General features: G+C 40.1%; 1 protein-coding gene across 1 annotated transcript in view; it reads right to left on the bottom strand.

The window, feature by feature from the left end:
• Window positions 1-17,452, bottom strand: part of KIF6 (kinesin family member 6) — a 417,374-nt gene that overhangs the window by 199,862 nt on the left and 200,060 nt on the right. The gene's annotated exons all lie outside the window — the stretch shown is intronic.

Here is a 17,452-nt window from a genome sequence, read left to right as displayed (position 1 = left end):
GTTCTAATAAAAAGACCAACTGCACATATGCACAGCTTATTGTTTCCAAGGTGGCCTTTTCTGCCACCCCCACCCGCCACCTCAACATATATGCTGATTGCGGTCAATCTTAACATAACCATAGACAAGAAAACCCGCTAAAGCTAACTGTAGGAGGAGCAGAGTGGTAAATTCTGTCTTGGGTTGTCAGAGCAATTGATAGATGGTTTATAAAGATCATGTCTTATGCTACAAATAAAGTCGGGGTTCGTCTATCATGTTTCTAAAATACATTCTCTACTGAACACACCAACAGAAACCACTTTCGTCTTTGCTGGTATAAGTCCCAGAAAATCATATTTGAAAAGGGAAGTACTGATAGAATTCTCAGACTCCAGGGTGAAGGCAAGTGATGAACCTCAGCGCAATTATTGTCTCTCATCACAAGATGAAATCTGACTGATTATATTATGGCCACGGGAAGTAACAGACTAGTCAGAGAGGAGGTGTAAAGATTCTCAGCTCTGTGCTTGGCCCAAATCAGAGACTAGAAAAAAGAGTCTGCTGATTTAAAAGAGTCTTCTTGCCTTTGTGTCTCTGTTACCTCCAGAGGAAGCTCCGAGAGGCCTTTGAACAGTGAAGACATATTTAGCAGCTTACAATCTAGGAAATACAATACCAAATTTATAAATATCTGACTTAGGAATGACCTATATCTACAAAGCAACAAAATTACTGCCACGGATACAAGAACAGCCCCCAGGTCAGTGCCCTCATCCCCAGGAAAGCAGCTGCCGCTTTCATGGATCAACCAGGCTGCCATCAAGAGAAGAGCATGTGGGGGCCACACCAACTGCCTCTCCCCAGTGTGGGGAAAACTCTGAGAGAGATTTTTCAGAGCCTTTTCAAACTTTTTCATGCTATACCTTCGTCCTAACCTCACAGGGTTCTGTGATTTCACTGGAACATTCCAGAAGCCAGCTGATCTTTTCCCTACCCCCATTCCAACACAATTTCCAGGGAGAATTCATTTCAAATGCAATCCTCAGAAAGATACCATTTAAAAACCAATAAGAGACGGAATCTGCTACTTACCAGGCCCGTAGCCTCAAGAACAATGCATCTCACCATGACTTTTATCCCTGTCATCACTGGCCACCCACAAAATGCAAAACCCTACAGGCAACTGTTATCTCACATATTCTTTACCTCCTTGCCCTACCTCTGTCTAATGCCACCCATTCCTCCTCCTACAACTGGCCTCCCTGAGAACCTGTCCCACTCTGCTCTCTGGACCCTACATTCCACTGTTAATTAAACTCTCCCACATACTCAATAGTTTCATGGAACACCCCGTCCAGCTTTCTCATCACTGAAATCTGACTTCCCCTTAAGGATAAATGCCTTATCTGGAGCCTTCTCGAGTAGATGTTCATTCTCCTACAATGTAAATACCAGAAGGGCCAGAGGTAATATCGGCCTTCTTCTGACTCACCAATATTATTTCAAAATCACTGTTTTTTAATGCCAAGGCCCCAAATTTTCCTCCTTTGAGATTTGTACCATTTGGTCCTGCTACCCACTCTCTCTGATGCTATTTGAAATTAAAGGCTATTTGGTATATTTTGGTTTAATGATTGAACAAACCACCCAGCTACCCTACGCAGACTTGTATTCCTGGCTCACAGTTTTCTTTTCCACCCCATTTCTTGCCAATATCCTGAATGACTTCAATATCCACAGAGAAACTCCATTTAATAGCCCTAGCCTCAAAATTCCTTACCCTCCAGTGATCTGTGCGACCATTCCTGCCCACTTCCTTACCTCCTACTCTTCAATCTGGTACAGTGAGCTTTCTGCCTCCCCACTCTTTGAAATTGCTTTGGCAAAGGTCACTCATCACTTCCCATCCAAATCCAATAGGATTTGTAGTTCTCATATAACTTGAGCACGCTGCAGCATTCAATATGGTTAACCACATCCATCTCCTTGAAAAGCAATCTCTAGCCTGGCTTCTGAGATCTCACTCTCTCTTGACCCTCTCTCGCCTTTCCCAGTTCTCTTTGCTGGTTCTTCTGCTTCAGCCTACTCCATCAACACCGGGGATCCTAAGTATTCTGCCCTTGGTCCTTTCCCCCTCTTTATCCTTGCTACCCATTCTTTTGACCAGTTTACCCTCTCTCGTGGCTACAAGTCAGTGATCCGTATCTCTAATTAACTTCTGGCCTTGAGCACTGAAGCTCTGTATTTACTAGCTTAGACACTCCCATCTCATACGCATTCTCAGCATATCCATAATGAAACTAATAAACTCTCCTTCCAAGCGTGCTTCTCCTCATGTATTCACAGCCTCGGTAAATGGCACCATAACCACTCAGAAACCTGGGAGTTATCCTGGATTGTTCGTCTCACGCCAAGTCTAATCAGTTGTAATCAGTTTTCCTTCCTATATACCTCTAACACCTTCCTCATATTTTTAATCCCTACTGTGGCTGATTTGAGTCAGGCCCTTACCATTTCTTTTCTGGAGTGCTACTACAGCACCCTTCCTTCCAATTTCTAGTTTACGCAGCACACTGCTCTCATGGTCTTTCTTTAAAGGAAATCTGGCCATGTTACTCTCCTGTTACAAAGCTGTAATGGCTCCCCACTGCCAAGAAAATAAACTGCTGAATTTGAAAACATGGCTTTTAAGCTTCTCATGAGCTGGTCCCTCTTCAGTTTCATTTCTTCTTAAACACCATCCTATCCACAAAGACGCTACAATCCAGCCAACCCAAATGCTTTAAACATCACAAATATACCATGTGTTCTACACTTCCATGCTTTTGCTTGAGAGGTTTCCTAGGCCTCAGTGCTTTGTCCTTTTCTTCCCTCCTCTATTCATTCTGCCAGACATAAATGTGGTTACTCTTTGAAGATTTTGTTCAAGTACCACTTTACCTATCCAGGTTTTCCTAAACCTACCCAGGAAAAGTTGACCTGTCCTCTTTCACGTCTCATGGTATCTTTTATACATGTTTTCCATATGCCCTCTTCTCGACTGTAAACCCATTAACAGGCACTAGGTCTCATTCATCTTTTAATTTACAACACCTAGCACAATGCCTGCTAAATGGCTTAAATTCTCACCTTTCCTAGTTCATTTAAGAATATTTATTAAGTAAATTAGTAGTAGCCACGATTCCTGCAGCTAAGGATAGTCCTTCATGTTTCCTAGAGCCTCTGTAATAGAATGTCTTACATTCTTGACCTCATCTAGAATGGCACAGTACCTCACATGTTCTATAGAGTATATATATAGTTGGTGCAAGAGTAATGTTTTATTGCCAAGCCTGAACAAGACTGCATGTGCACATTTTTGTATGTAGGCATGCATATGTGTGTGAGTGAGAGAGAGAGAGAGAAGATACCATCTATTTCTCTGCTGCCAGAGTGATAGGGCATGTGTTCTTGCTATCTCAAATAGAAATGCAGAATATATTTTGTTATGAAAATAATGCTAAAATAGCGATGACACAATTCCTATATTTATTAAGCTTTATGGGTCATATTGCCATAGAGTTACATTATGGTCTATAAAGTTATTCAATTCAGTTAAATTAAGAACTATACTGGTATTTTGCATGTTGTGGACAACTTACTGTGGTGGATACTCTGATGTGCCATCCAGATATACCCTCAACAACCCAGAACTTCAAGAATAAAATACATAGGAATAAATTTAACCAAGGAGGTAAAAAAAAAAATCTGTATATTGAAAACTACAGAACATTAATGAAAGAAATTGAGGAAGACACAAATAAATGGAATGATATTCTATGGATTGGAATTGCTAAAATGTCCATACTACCTAAAGCAATCTATAGATTCAATGAAATCCCTATCAAAATTCCAAGGCACTTTTTAAAGAAATAGAAAAATCCTAAAATTTTTATGAAACCAGTTTTCCAGTCAAGATGGTAGAGTGGGTAAATGCTATACTTACCTCCTCTCATGACCACATCAAAATTACAACTAAACTACAGAACAATCATCATTGAGAATCACCTGAAGTCCAGCTGAACCAAAAACCTACAATTAAAGACACACAGAGGCAACCACCTCAAGACTGGTAGGAGAGGCAGAGATGGGGAATAGGCTGGTCCCATACCTGCGAGTGACCATTAAAAATCAGGAGGGCTATCTTGGCTGCAAAGGTTCCCCCCAGAGGAGTGACGGGGATCTCTAGCCCAGGGTTCTACTGCTGAGAAGTCCCCATAAATTTGGCTGTGAAAAGCAGCAGATACTGTGGCTGAGTGAGATAAGGGCAGCTGGAGTCCTAGGTGCGCGTCTTAAAGGGCCCATGCATGAACTTACTCACTGAAGGACTCTGAGCTCCAGGACTGGAGCAGTGGCTCAAAAGGCGCCAGGGACGGGAGGAACTCAGTCGTTTGGCTGTAAGGCAAGGGCTGGAGGGGCAGCTTTCTCTTGGAAAGAGGAGCTGAAGGAAACCATTGTTTCTTTGTTGAGCCCTCCTCTCACCTGGCGCCTTTGACAGCTGCCGTATCTGAGTCTCCATTAACCTGGCTAACACTGTTCCTTTGCCCCACTATGGTGATTCTGAGGCCTGGCCCCACCCAACTTGAGGACCCATCCAAACCCCTTCTAGTGGCTTTTACATATGAATGACCTGTCTTACTTCATACTGCAGACTTTTCCTAAAATTTCTCAAAGGTTCACAAAACCCAAATAAACAGCATCTGGCTTTGGTGTGTCCCACACCTCTTGCTGGGCAGCCCTAAGCCCAGCACTAGCCACAGTTGGCCTTGGTTTGCAGCTTGTCCTCACCAGGCACCTCCAAGCCCAGTGTGGGTGGTGGATATCTGTAGATTGCTTTGTGGCTCATGCCGGGTGGTCCTGGGCAGGGCAGAGACTGTGGGTGAACTTGGCCTGCAGTTGAACCCCTCCCATGAGGCCCTGGGGCTGGCACAGCCGGCGATCAGCTTTGGGCCCAGCTGGAACACCATCCGGCATCCTCTAATGATCACACATCCAAAGCATAGACTGGGCAGTCACCAGAGAACTGCTAAAGTGAATCCTGCTCTGTAGGGTCTAACCACTGCACAATAGCTCCTCAACTGTAGTCATAGTTAGTCTACACACCAATCAGCCCAAGAGTCAATCCCACCTATTGACATGCAAACAGCAACCAAGGCTCAACTATAAAAGAGGGGAACACACAACTCACACAGGGGACACACACTGAGGTGACCAAGGAGATTGTGTCACGGGGCCCCACAGGACACCTACTACATAAGGCCACTCTACTAAGATCAGGAGACACAGCACCCCTACCTAACACATAGAAATAAACACAGAGAGCCAGCCAACATAGGGAGACAAAGAAACATGTCCCAAATGAAAGAACAGAACAAAGCTCCAGAAAAATGTAGACAAACCATCTACCAGATGCGCATTTTAAAACACAGGTTTTAAGGATACTCAATGGTCTCAGGGGGAACTTCAAAAAAGAGTGAGAAAATATAAAAATGGAGATTAAAAAACATAATGAAGAATCAGTCAGAAATGAAGAATACAATAACTGAAGAAAGAAGATATTAGAGGGAATCAACAGTATATTTAGATGAAGTAGAAAATTCAATCAGCAATTTAGAAGGTAAGATAGCAGATAACAACCAAATAGGACAGCAAAAAAAAAGGGGGGGGGGTGGAGAGTTTAAGGGGCCTCTGGGACATCAAGCATGCCAACATTTGCATCATAGGGGTACCAGAAAGAGAAGAGAGAGAGCAAGGAACTGAAAACCTATTTGAGAATTAATGACTGAAAACGTCCCTAATCTGAAGAAGGAAGGAGACACACAATCCCAGGAAATGCAGAAAGTCCCAAACAAGATGAACTCAAACAGGCCCACACCAAGACACACTATAATTAAAATGCCAAAGATTAAAGACAAAGAATCTTAAAAACAGCAAGAAAAAAGCAGTTGTTACCTACAAGGGAGCTCTCATAAAACTGTCAGCTGACTTCTCAACAGAAACTTTGCAGGCCAGATGGCATTGGCACGAAATATTCAAAGAGATGAAAAGCAAGGACCTACAACCAAGATTACTCTACTCTGCAAAGCTATCATTTAAAACCGAAGAACAGATAAAAAGCTTCCCAGACAAAAAGCTGAAGGAGTCCATCACCACCAAACCAGTATTACAACGAATGTTAGAGGGGCTTCTATAAGACACACACACACAAAAAAAAAAAAAAAAAAGAAAAAAAAGAAAAAGAATAATAATATGGCAATAACGATATATCTATCAATAATTATTTTTATTGTAAATGGATTACTCCAATCAAAAGATAGGGGGGCTGAATGGCTAAGAACACAAGACCCTTACATATGCTGCCTACAAGAGACTCACTTCAGATTGAAAGACACACAGACTGAAAGTAAAAGGATAGAAAAAGATATTTCATGAAAAAAAAAAAAAGTAGCAGGACTTATACCAGAAAAAATAGGCTTTAAAACAAAGGCTTATAACAAGAGACAAAAAAGGACCCAGTAATCTCTCTTCTGGGTATTTATCTGAAGAAATTCAAAATGCTACTTTGAGAGGATGTGTGCCTCCATATGTTCATTGCAGCACTGTTTACAATGGCCGAGATGTGGAGGCAGCCTGGGTGTGTATCAATGGATGAATGGATACAGAGGAGGTGGTACATGTGTACAATGTAATATTGTTAGGTCACGGAAGGGAATACGTTCTTGCTGCCTGCAGTGGCATGGAGGGACCTGGAGGGTATTGTGCTGAGTGGAGTATATCAATAGAAAAAGACCGATTGCACCTATATGTAGAATCTAAAGAATAAAATAAACAAACAAAAGCAGAAACAAATTCATAGACATAGAGAACATTTTGTAGTTACCAGATGGGAGGGGGACTGGAGGAGTGGGTGAAAAAAGTGAAGGGACTAAGAAATACAAATTAGTTGTTATGAAGTAGTCATGTGGATGTAGGGTATAGCATAAGGAATATAGTCAATAATATTGTAATAACTATGTATAGTGTCATGTGGGTACTAGATTTATCATCGTGATAGATGGGGGAGGTTGGGGAGACAGGGTGAAAAGATGAGGGGATTGAGAAGTACAAATTGGCAGTTACAAAATAGTTATGGGATACAGCATAGGAAATATAGTCAATAATATGGTAATACCTATGTATAGGTCCAGGTGGGTATTAGACCAGGCAGGGGGACCACTTCTTAAATTATATAAATGTTTAACCACTATGCTGTACACCTAAAATTAATATAAAATAATATTGAATGTCAACTGTAATTGAAAAAAATTTTAAATGGGGGGAAAAGGTGAAGGGGAAGAAAAAGTTCAAATTTCCAGGTATAAAGCAAGTAAGTCATGGGAATATAATGTACAACATGGGTAATATAGTCAGTAATATTGTGATAGTGTGGTATGGTGTAGATGGTTGCTGGACTTATCACAGTGATTACTTTTGTAGGTATATACGTTTAATAACTACGGTGTACACCCGAAACTAATATAATATTTTATGTTAGCTCTATTTTAATAAAAATCTGTAGAAAAAAAGAATATCTCACTACAGCAGAAATTTTCTTCCCATCAATAAAAAATGAAAATGAGGCTATAACCAAAGTAAATCTTCAAGGTGTTTACTTGTTAACTGAGCAAGGAAATCCATTTACCAATGTTGAGTCAATTAAGTGATGTTTGATTGTAGCAGCCAAAGAAATGTGTCCAGAGAAAATAAACTTATCTACGACTATTAGCCTTTCAGTGAGAACAGTTGCTTGCAGAGTTGGGGACATCTGAGCAACATCGATAGTCAATTAAAAAACAAGGCAAGTTATTCCAGGTGGTTTCCTTTGGCTGTTGATAATTTGACATATGTTACTGATACTTCTCAGTTGTCATTTATTTTAGGAGTCAATGCCAAGTTTAAAGTGGCTGAAAAATTGGCCGTTATGAATACTTTGTGTGAACAACTATAGGTGAGAATGCTTTCAAAGAAATTGAGAAAACATAAATTCAGTGCAACCTGAAGTGGAATCTGCTAAGATGTGTTCCAACTGATGGTGATAAAAATACCAGGTGTGCCAAAAAAATGTACGCACGTGACTTGTACTCATCTTCTATTATCAGTATATAGTATTACAATTTTAATATAGTTTTTTCCTTTCTTAAAATGTATATACATTTTTTTGGCACCTTCTGTATGTGTAAGCAGTAAAGGCCTTCATTGGATAAATTTATAAAGCTTGTGAAAGTGTGAGATGTTTAAAACTATGGTTGTTTTTTGTATTATGCATTGATGGTACTTTGTAGAAAATAGTTGTATCTATCTTGTGTTTACGGAACCAGTAGTGTCAAAGGTAAACTATTCATTTTTGTGGACTTAACGACTGTTAATACACGAATTTTTGTCAAATAAAGCTGAATAGCCTGATTTTCCCTATCACACAGCAATTTGACAACCTAACAGGGGTCAAGTTTCACTGCAATTTTACCTTTGACTGAAATTTTTCTGAGCCAATATGGATAATCAGTTCTGTATAGGAGAAGGAAAGACACACACACACACACACACACACACACACACACACACAATAATGAACCCAGAAAATAAATCCCAAAAGTCAAAGCAATCTTGAGGAAAAACAGCAAAACACAGCTGGAGGACTGCCACTCCCCATTTCAAACTATATTACAAAGTGATAGTAATTAAAACAGTATGGCATTGGCATAGATCAATGGAACACAATTGAAAGCCCAGATATAAATCCACAGGCATGTGGTCAATTAATTTATGACAAAGGAGCCAAGAATATACAATGGGGAAAGGATAGTCTTTCAATAAATGGTGTTGGAAAACTGGACAGCCACTTGCAAATGAATAAAATTTGATGACTATTTTACACCATACACAAAAATTAATTCAAAATGGATTAAAGACTTGAACATAAGACTTGAAACCATAAAACCCCTAGAAGAAAAAGCATAGGCAGTAAGCTCCAAGACATAAATCTTGGCAATGATTTTTTGAATCTGGCACCAAAACCAAAAAATTAATAAAGGAACTATTAATACATCATACTAAAAACTTCTGCAAAGTAAAGAAAACCATTAATGAAATTAAAAGGCAAATTACTACATGGCAGAAAATATTTGCAAACTATTTGAGAAAGGGCTAATATCCAAAATATATAAAATACTCATACAATCCAAAGCAAAAGACAAAAAGACAAACAATCCAATTTAGCAAAATAGCAAAAAGACAAACAATCCAATTTAAAAATGGGCAGAAGACCTGAATAGACATTTTTCCAAAGAAAACATACAGATGGCCAAGAGGTACATAAAAAGGTGCTCACTAATGATGATCACTAATCATCAGAGAAATTCTTATATTATAATAAAATAAGACCGGGTCTTATTAATTTTTGCTCCAAAAGACGCATTAGAGCTGATTGACCATCTAGGTCTTTTTTTGTTTTGTTTTTGAAATCTAATTGGTTTTATTAAACGATTCATGAATGGGGCAGTACCTCAACTAGTAACTAGAATGGCACTCTGAGTTAGGTCTTATTTTCGGGGAAACAGGGTATTTAAGGATTTTCTCAGCTGAAAAAACTGCCTCATTTAAAGCCATGTCTCCTTCCAGGGGAGGCCTGTATCCAATGTCTGATGATCACGAGGGTAGACAGGCCCTGTCCCCTGCCTCTACTGGGGATGACGCTGAAAGGCCCACTCAGCTCCTGAGCCCTGAAGCCTTTCTCAGGACTGCATCGCAGCTCAGCTTCTCCCTCTGCCAAGTCCTGCTCTCACTTCCACAGGTGTCAGTCCCCAAAGCCCTCCCTAATAAACAGTGAGCTCAGACTTTGTTTCTCACAGAACCCAACCTGCCTTTATACGGGAAAAGCAAACCTGAGCTCAGAATAAGCAACTGAAGAATTAATTTTTGAATGCACTGTTTCATAATATGCAAGTCCCCTGTGTCCTGACACAATCTTCACATTTATGATCCTCTATTCTAGAGCCAAAAGATAGGGTCCCCACGCCCAGGGCCACTATTAACTTTTCTGTTGCATGCAAGTAAATCGCTTGGGCAATTGGTCTTCCATTACTGTTTGGTGAGGGTACTCTCCCAGACCTTCTCCCAGCAATGTTTGAAAGGAGGCTTGAGAGTATCATTCCTATTTGAAGAATTCATTTGCTTGTGCAGACAATATCCGATCTACCTTATGAACGTACTGAGTAGAAATATAGCCTTCACCCCAAACTTCAGGACAAGGTAAAAAAAAAAAAGGCACGATCCCAGAACGGGCTTCTTCCTACAACAGGGTGAGGAAAGGGGGATGTTGGTCTGCATTTTATCTGTTTGCTCTTGTGATTCTAGAACAATGGTCATTCATGCTGATGAAAACAAACACACAAACAACACAATATATGTACCCCTTTCCCCTTTCCGGTTCATTCTATCTGGCTATGTCTTCTTCTACCATCTCCCCACTGACATCAGCAGATCTCTCTTCGAAATCATTTCCCAGAGCACTTGGGTTCCACTTTCATGTATTCCTTTTACATATCTAACCTAGTAATTTTAATATCCATAGGGAATAGGTATCCATTTTAGCAAACTACTTTCTGCCTCTTTGAAACCATATCGCTCATTCTTTGACTCCTCCCCACATTTAGAATCTGCGTTTCCCTTGCTGACCATATTGTTTTCCCCCAAAGTATGGAACTGAAGGCTGACTAGACTATGGTTTTGCAGGAACCCTCAACTATCCAGACCCTTTTCTTGAACATTCATTACACTGAAAAGCAACTTTAGCTCTATTTATCTCCCTGGCTACATGAAAAACTCTTGACGTGCTCAGAGATGGTGATTTCCAAAATTGATATATAGAAAGATCGATAAGGCACATGGGTGCTGATGGGTGTCTGCTGCATCTAAATGCCAGAAAATGAGTCCCATCTAAAGTCATGCCTCTTTCCTTTAGAAAATGCAAGGACTCCCATTCGTTTGTTTACTTATTGAGTTGAAAGCCCTTATTGGAATCACAAACATTATCAGATAAAACATTTAGAAATTGGTGTGAGCCTTGATTTTGGACCTAAAAAGCAGAGATATATTCTCTCTTTCTCTCTGTTCCCCCTCAACCCCACTGTTTCAAATGGGAGAGACATAAAGATGCATTTCTCAGAGCTAGCACTCATAGCAAATCTTGGCTAACGGAACAGTAGTGTGCTCTGAAGAAGTGAGATTGGCCATAGAGCTAGAGAGATGGCAATTACTCACATACTGTCTCTTTAATTTCATTTATGAGGAAATGCAAAGATGAAAGTGGTCCGTTCCAAGAGAGTGGGTAAGATGGATCATGAGAGATTTGAAATGTAAGAGGTGGACATTTGTGCCCAAGGCTTACAACAAAGCAAGCTGCAAAGGATCTATGTTCTTTTTCTCTGGTTGGTTTATGAGTGAGTTTTGCCTGCATGGACTTCTCTTTGAGCTTTTCAGCTTAGTGGAGGACTGGGTATGTTAAATCTTTATAATGGTAGCTTTGATCTAGAGAGCAATCCTTTGAACAAGAGTAAAGCAGACTCAAGGAACTGACTCAAGGTTTTGAAACAGCATCCCAGAGAAGCACCAGCTACCCCATTCTCCGACTATGTCTGTAGCTGCATGCTCAGTGCCAGGAGAACTTAGACAGCCAGGAGAAGGACAAGAAACACAGTTGTCCTTTACGCCACGAAGAACTGCTATGGGCTCCCTCCATAATAACAGTTCTTCATGTTCCTCATCTCGTTTCTGTTTCCATCACTCCCAACATGGAGTATTATGATATTTCCTAAGCCACTTCCTTAAATCTTCAGGGCCTCATCTCCAACATACCCTAAAGATTTCTTCCAAAGAAACATCACCAGAGTACAACCATCACCTGCCTCTCTGCGTTGGTGGTTCCCTTGCAACCAAATGAAAATTCCCTGGCTTGGCATTTGAGGGTTTTCATAATGTGGCCCTACTTATTCAACAAAGAAATGCGAGAAACTGCAAGGTTCTTTTTCTTTTTCTTTCTTTTCTTTTCTTTTTCTTTTTCTTTTTTTTTTTAAGGTGGGCACAGCTCACAGTGGCCCATGTAGGGTTTGAACCGGCAACCTTGGTGCTATTAGCATCACGCTCTAACCAACTGAGCTAACTGGTAGATATATATGTGTGGGGACAAAACCCCAAAAAGCAGTTTCCAGGCTCTCGGCCTCACATAGAAAGGTGCTGGCTCGGGTAGTAAATGGCCATCAACTGTGATCAGATGCCAGCAGCTGTGGCTAGTTGGCCGTCAGCTGTAACCCGTAGGCCATTGGCCACTAATATAACGGCTGTGGCTATGCTAGCAGAAGGGAATGGGGGCAAGCAAGAAGGTGGTGGCTGGCAAGCGCGGACTGCTGTTAGGCAGATTATGTAGATCCTGCTTCCTGTGTCTCCAGCCCAGCCGCCAGCGAGAATATATTGGTTTGACTCCCCTATCTATGGCTCCGTGGGTGTTCCTTTTTGGCCTTACCGTGTCCTGCGTTCTTGGGCGGGGAGTGGGAGCTGAGACCCTGCTTGACAAATGGCTCAGCGAGCAGGGTACCCTGCGTGACAATATGTCAGAAGGGCATAGATTGGGGGAGGAGGGTTATCACTTTGTGAGGGGTGAAATGTCTAACTATTGTTTTGTACACCTGAAACTAATTAAAGAAAAACTATATATATATAGTTTTATATACATGTATATGTATATATATACATACATATATATAGTTTTATATACATATGTATGTATATATATATGTATATATAAAAGAAATGCAAGAAATGAAGATATGAAAGCATAGAAAGTTGAAAGGGGAAGTTCCCATCTATTTCTCTATTCCCTTCCCCACAAGCAACCATCCTAACAATTTGTCACTTATTTTTGTAGCCTTATTTCTTCTCATTTCCTGTATATCTTCAAGGCTCCAACTAAACAAATATCCCTGCCAACTTTACATATTTTTCCTTGCTTTCCTGTTCCTAAGCCTTTGCTCATAATATTCTTTACACCTGGAATGTTTAGAATGTTCTTCCTTCAATCTTTGAATTTCCAAATTCTACCAATCCTTTGAGAGCTAACTCCCATGTCACTTGCTCTTGTAAAGCTTTTCCTGATCTACTTATTAAAATTCTTCCCTTATCCTTTGAATTTCCAAAGCATTTCTCCTAGCTCCCACTCACAGCACTTCTTATTTTGTTTTCTGCTCTTTGGGTACCGAGCCAGCCCTCTCTACTTAAGCTACGTAAGCTCTCAAAGCCAGAGACCATTTCTCAGTTCACCTTGCTACCTCCTATAAAGTGTATCCTTGTACCTTCCATGGGCTTAGTAGAGATTTAATAAACTCTCACAGAGTAAGAGAAAATAGCCTGGAGCCCCGGCTTTCAATTCACATTTTCAGATGCTAATGACATCACCTGTGATGAGTGGGTTCTGTTAGCATCTCAAACAGTTAAAGGATGTGGTGAGTCATCAGGGGCTTTTAGAATACTGGCTGGCTCCAGGTGGCTATTTGGAACTTACAGTCAGAGAACTAAAACGGGGGGGGGGGGGGGGGGGCGGGGGGGAACCAAATAAACAAAATACAAAAACAAAACAAAAGAACAACAACAACAAACCAAAAAAGAACAACTCCAGAAACAAAAGACAAACTATAAAACTGCTATTTTAAAGAGAACAATATGACTCTTTTAAACTGTGGAGCCGAACAATCCCTTCCATTATTTCAATAAAACCAAAACAGACATTTAACCTCCAAAACAACAACAAAAAGCCCCAAAGCCCCTAACCTTCCTCTGCCTTGGCAGGCTGATTGCACAGTGACTCTATGGGACTCTCTAGTGAACCATGAACTCGGTTTCATTTTCTTTTAACATGAGAAATTGGAAGGGAGTCATTTTCAGCATAAAATAGGGGTAATGGAAGAAAGGGGAGGGTCATCAAAATAGTGACAGTTTGACAGCAGTCTCAGAGAGGAAGACAGTCAAACTGACTTGCTTTCTGCATTAAAAACAGCCCCAGGGAGGGTTAACAGAAATTGACAACAACTGTATCAGGCGGAAATACTTTTAAACAACATGGTTATTAATTTTCTGTATTTGGTTTAGAGTACACAAGCTTCTTGTATATAAAATAATGTGATAATAAAAGCCTAATCATTTGCTAGGATCTTAAACATTGTAACAAACTATCCCATTACCTGTTGCTTTGCAGCATTGGTTCATCCGCAGCAATTTTCATCCTGTTTGTAGTTTTGCCAAAAAATAAAATCAAGCTCCCATTAATCCCTCCTCCAAATGCTTAGATCATTATCAATCCATTTGTGAGCCTACTTCTATTTAAAATTATTGCTACAACTATATCTAATGACAGTTAAAACAACTGAAAAACCCTTTCAACTGTAAGGCTTTTCTCCAAAACTCTTTTACCTCATTTGTACTTGGACTTGACAAACAATTTCCATTATTTTTTCAGTGATTTTCTATTTAAGTAAACTTAATTCATTTCCCAAATAGAACTACAGTCTGTCTCGATAGCAGTATCAAGGGAGAAAGAGAGTTACTGAAAGTTGACTGTAATTATGAGTTAGGAGACAGATTATGAGATGCTGTGGGGAAGAAGAATTATGAGAAGAGAGATGGTGTGGGCAAGAGAAAATAGAAATAGAAAAGGTCTGGCCCACAGCAAGGGTTGGGCCGTGATGTCTGAGGCCATTTCTGCACGGCACATGGTGTGCACCTTCGGGAAAGGCCAGGACACGGAGTCTGATGTGGGTACTGACTGTTCCCTTTCATTTCAGCAGAGTAGCCAATGTTCTGATCGCTGCAGCCAACAATGCCCATCGTAGGGCCAATGGAGGCACAGCTCCTTCTGTCCACAAAGAGCCTCACCGGCCACCCAGAGACCTGGAGGCCAATCTTCACCCTTTCCCCCCACATTCTTTAGTCACCAAGCCCTGTTCACATTACCTCCTCTAGGCTTCTGATCCCCCCACTTCGCTCCTGTCAACCCCTATCCTTTGGCCTTGACGGCTATCCTACAATGGCCTTCTAACTGTTCATGCAAACTCTGTGTCCTCTACCAGTCTGTTCTGCACATGTTACTCAACCTGTCTTCCCAGGCTCTCACTCCCTGAATCCCAACTATCTTGGATTTTTCACTTCCCAAAATGCTCCTTTCTACCACAAAGGCCCTAAAAGCTATTCAAGTGATTCCTTCTGCTTGCAATATTCCTTCCAGCCACACTCCTAACCCCATGTCCCACTTTGGATCTTTCTGGTTTAAACTTGAGGTATGGTTTCCTGGTATATGCTGCCTGCGTAATATAGTATACTTTGTAATTATTTTAAGGCTCTCTTCCCTGTCAATGTGTAAGTACTCTGAGGTCAGAGATTGTGTTTGTCCATGTATGTCCTCATCAGTAATATGGGGTAAAACAAGAGCTTATCGGATAAGGATTCGATGAGTTAATTTAAGCAGAGAACTTTGACTAGTACCTGATATATATAAGGGCTATGTAAGCTTTAGTTGTAATAATAATTAGCACAGTACCTACCAAAAGTAAGACCTAACTGGACAATCAGCTCTAATGCGTCTTTTGGAGCAAAAATTAATATAAGACTCGGTTTTACATTATGGTAAAATAAGACTGGGTCTTATATTAATTTTTGCTCCAAAAGATGCCTTAGAGATGATTGTCCGGATAGGTCTTATTTTCAGCGAGACACGGTAGAACAAAGTGTGTACTCAATAAATATATGTTGAATGAGCAAAGGAATAAGTAAATTGATAGATGAGCTAATGAACTCACCAATCAGGAGGGCCTCTTTTTTTTCCAACCAGCTATTACCCATAATAGAGTACAGGAATGCGGTATGGAAAACAATCACAGAGAGGAATAATTGTTTTTCCCTGTCTTCAGCCACCATGATAAATGGTAAAAACAGCATTTTTGGTTTCCTGTGATTTTGAATTTATCCTACCATGTTACTAAAAAAATATTCAAGAAGACTTGGGAGTTAAGAGATAAAGGGGATCAAACATACGGTAACAGAAGGAAACTAGACTTCAGGTGGGGAGCATGAAATAGAGTATATAGATGTCGAAATATAATCTTGCACACCTGAAAATTATATAATGTTATGAACCAATGTTAAGCCAATAAATTTAATTTTAAAAAGAGATAAAGGGATATAATTTCACAAAATATACTTCTAGGCTTCTTAATCTTGTCCTTATTAACTATAAATGTCTTTCTTTTATTTTGTTTTTCAAGGTTTATATCACAGTAAACTTTTTATTTGTCAATTACAGTTGACATTTAATGTTATATTAGTTTCAGGTATATAGCATCGTGGTTAGCCATTTATATAACTTACAAAGTGATCCCCCTGATAAGTGTACCTGGCACCCTACAGAGTCATCACAGTATCATTGACCACATTCCTTACGCTGTACTTTACATCCTCTTTCTTAATAAGCATGATACTCTAATTATTCCCAAGCTAAACCCTTTAGAAAATCATGCAAGTCAGGTTGCCCATCCCAACAAATGTTTATTCAGCAAGTTTCAACCTATGTTGCCAAAAAAGGGAAGCTTTTCACCCCTTTGTTCTAGTACATTCCATACTTCAGATTCCTCAACGTCATCAAGAGAAAGGCCATCAGTCACATTACTGTACATCACGCACTGCTGGTCTAATAGAAAGTGAAAAGTCTCGGAAACCTACCTGGGCTTCCGGCGTGGTTTTGTAGTCGAAGCGCTGCACATTTATTAAAAGCTACAAATGGGGGAGGAGACTCTGAGTCGGCGCAACCCTGTGAAATTATCTGACAAAATTTTGTTCATATTACTGTGGTAATAGTTTTAAGTTATTTTGCTGCGGATAGCTCACTCGAGTTTAGAAATAAGCAGGATCAACACATCAGTAATGCAACACCTGTCCTTATTCTTTCTTTCCTCCATCAGAGGGAAGTTTTTGTTCCTTTCTCCAGTCAGCTTTTCTTCTATGGCCCTGGACTCATCTATTTCTGCCTCTGAACTCTGTGACAATTCAGACTTTATTTTTTCTGGTCAGCCATCAATTTTGGAAACTGGTATTTAATTTAATGGATTTGATAGTTATAAAAAATTCTACCAAAAAAATTGGCCGAGCCTTCATACTTGCACATTTAAAACTAAAAGCTGCTAGGGGCTCGCTTCGGCAGCACATATACTAAACCTAAAAGATGCTATACTTCATTCTATTATGGAGAATGAGGGAGACTGGAATATTATTTCTTTTTTTTTGAGGATGGATAAACTTCACTTGGCATTTTTTTTGGTTATTGTTGCTGCTAGAACTACACAACTTCAAGACATAT

The sequence above is a fragment of the Rhinolophus hipposideros genome (assembly GCF_964194185.1).
Source record: "Rhinolophus hipposideros genome assembly, chromosome: 3".
NCBI classification, from domain to species: domain Eukaryota; kingdom Metazoa; phylum Chordata; class Mammalia; order Chiroptera; family Rhinolophidae; genus Rhinolophus; species Rhinolophus hipposideros.
The sequence above is the reverse complement of the archived record's forward strand: the minus strand, read 5'-3'. Positions and strand labels throughout refer to the sequence as shown.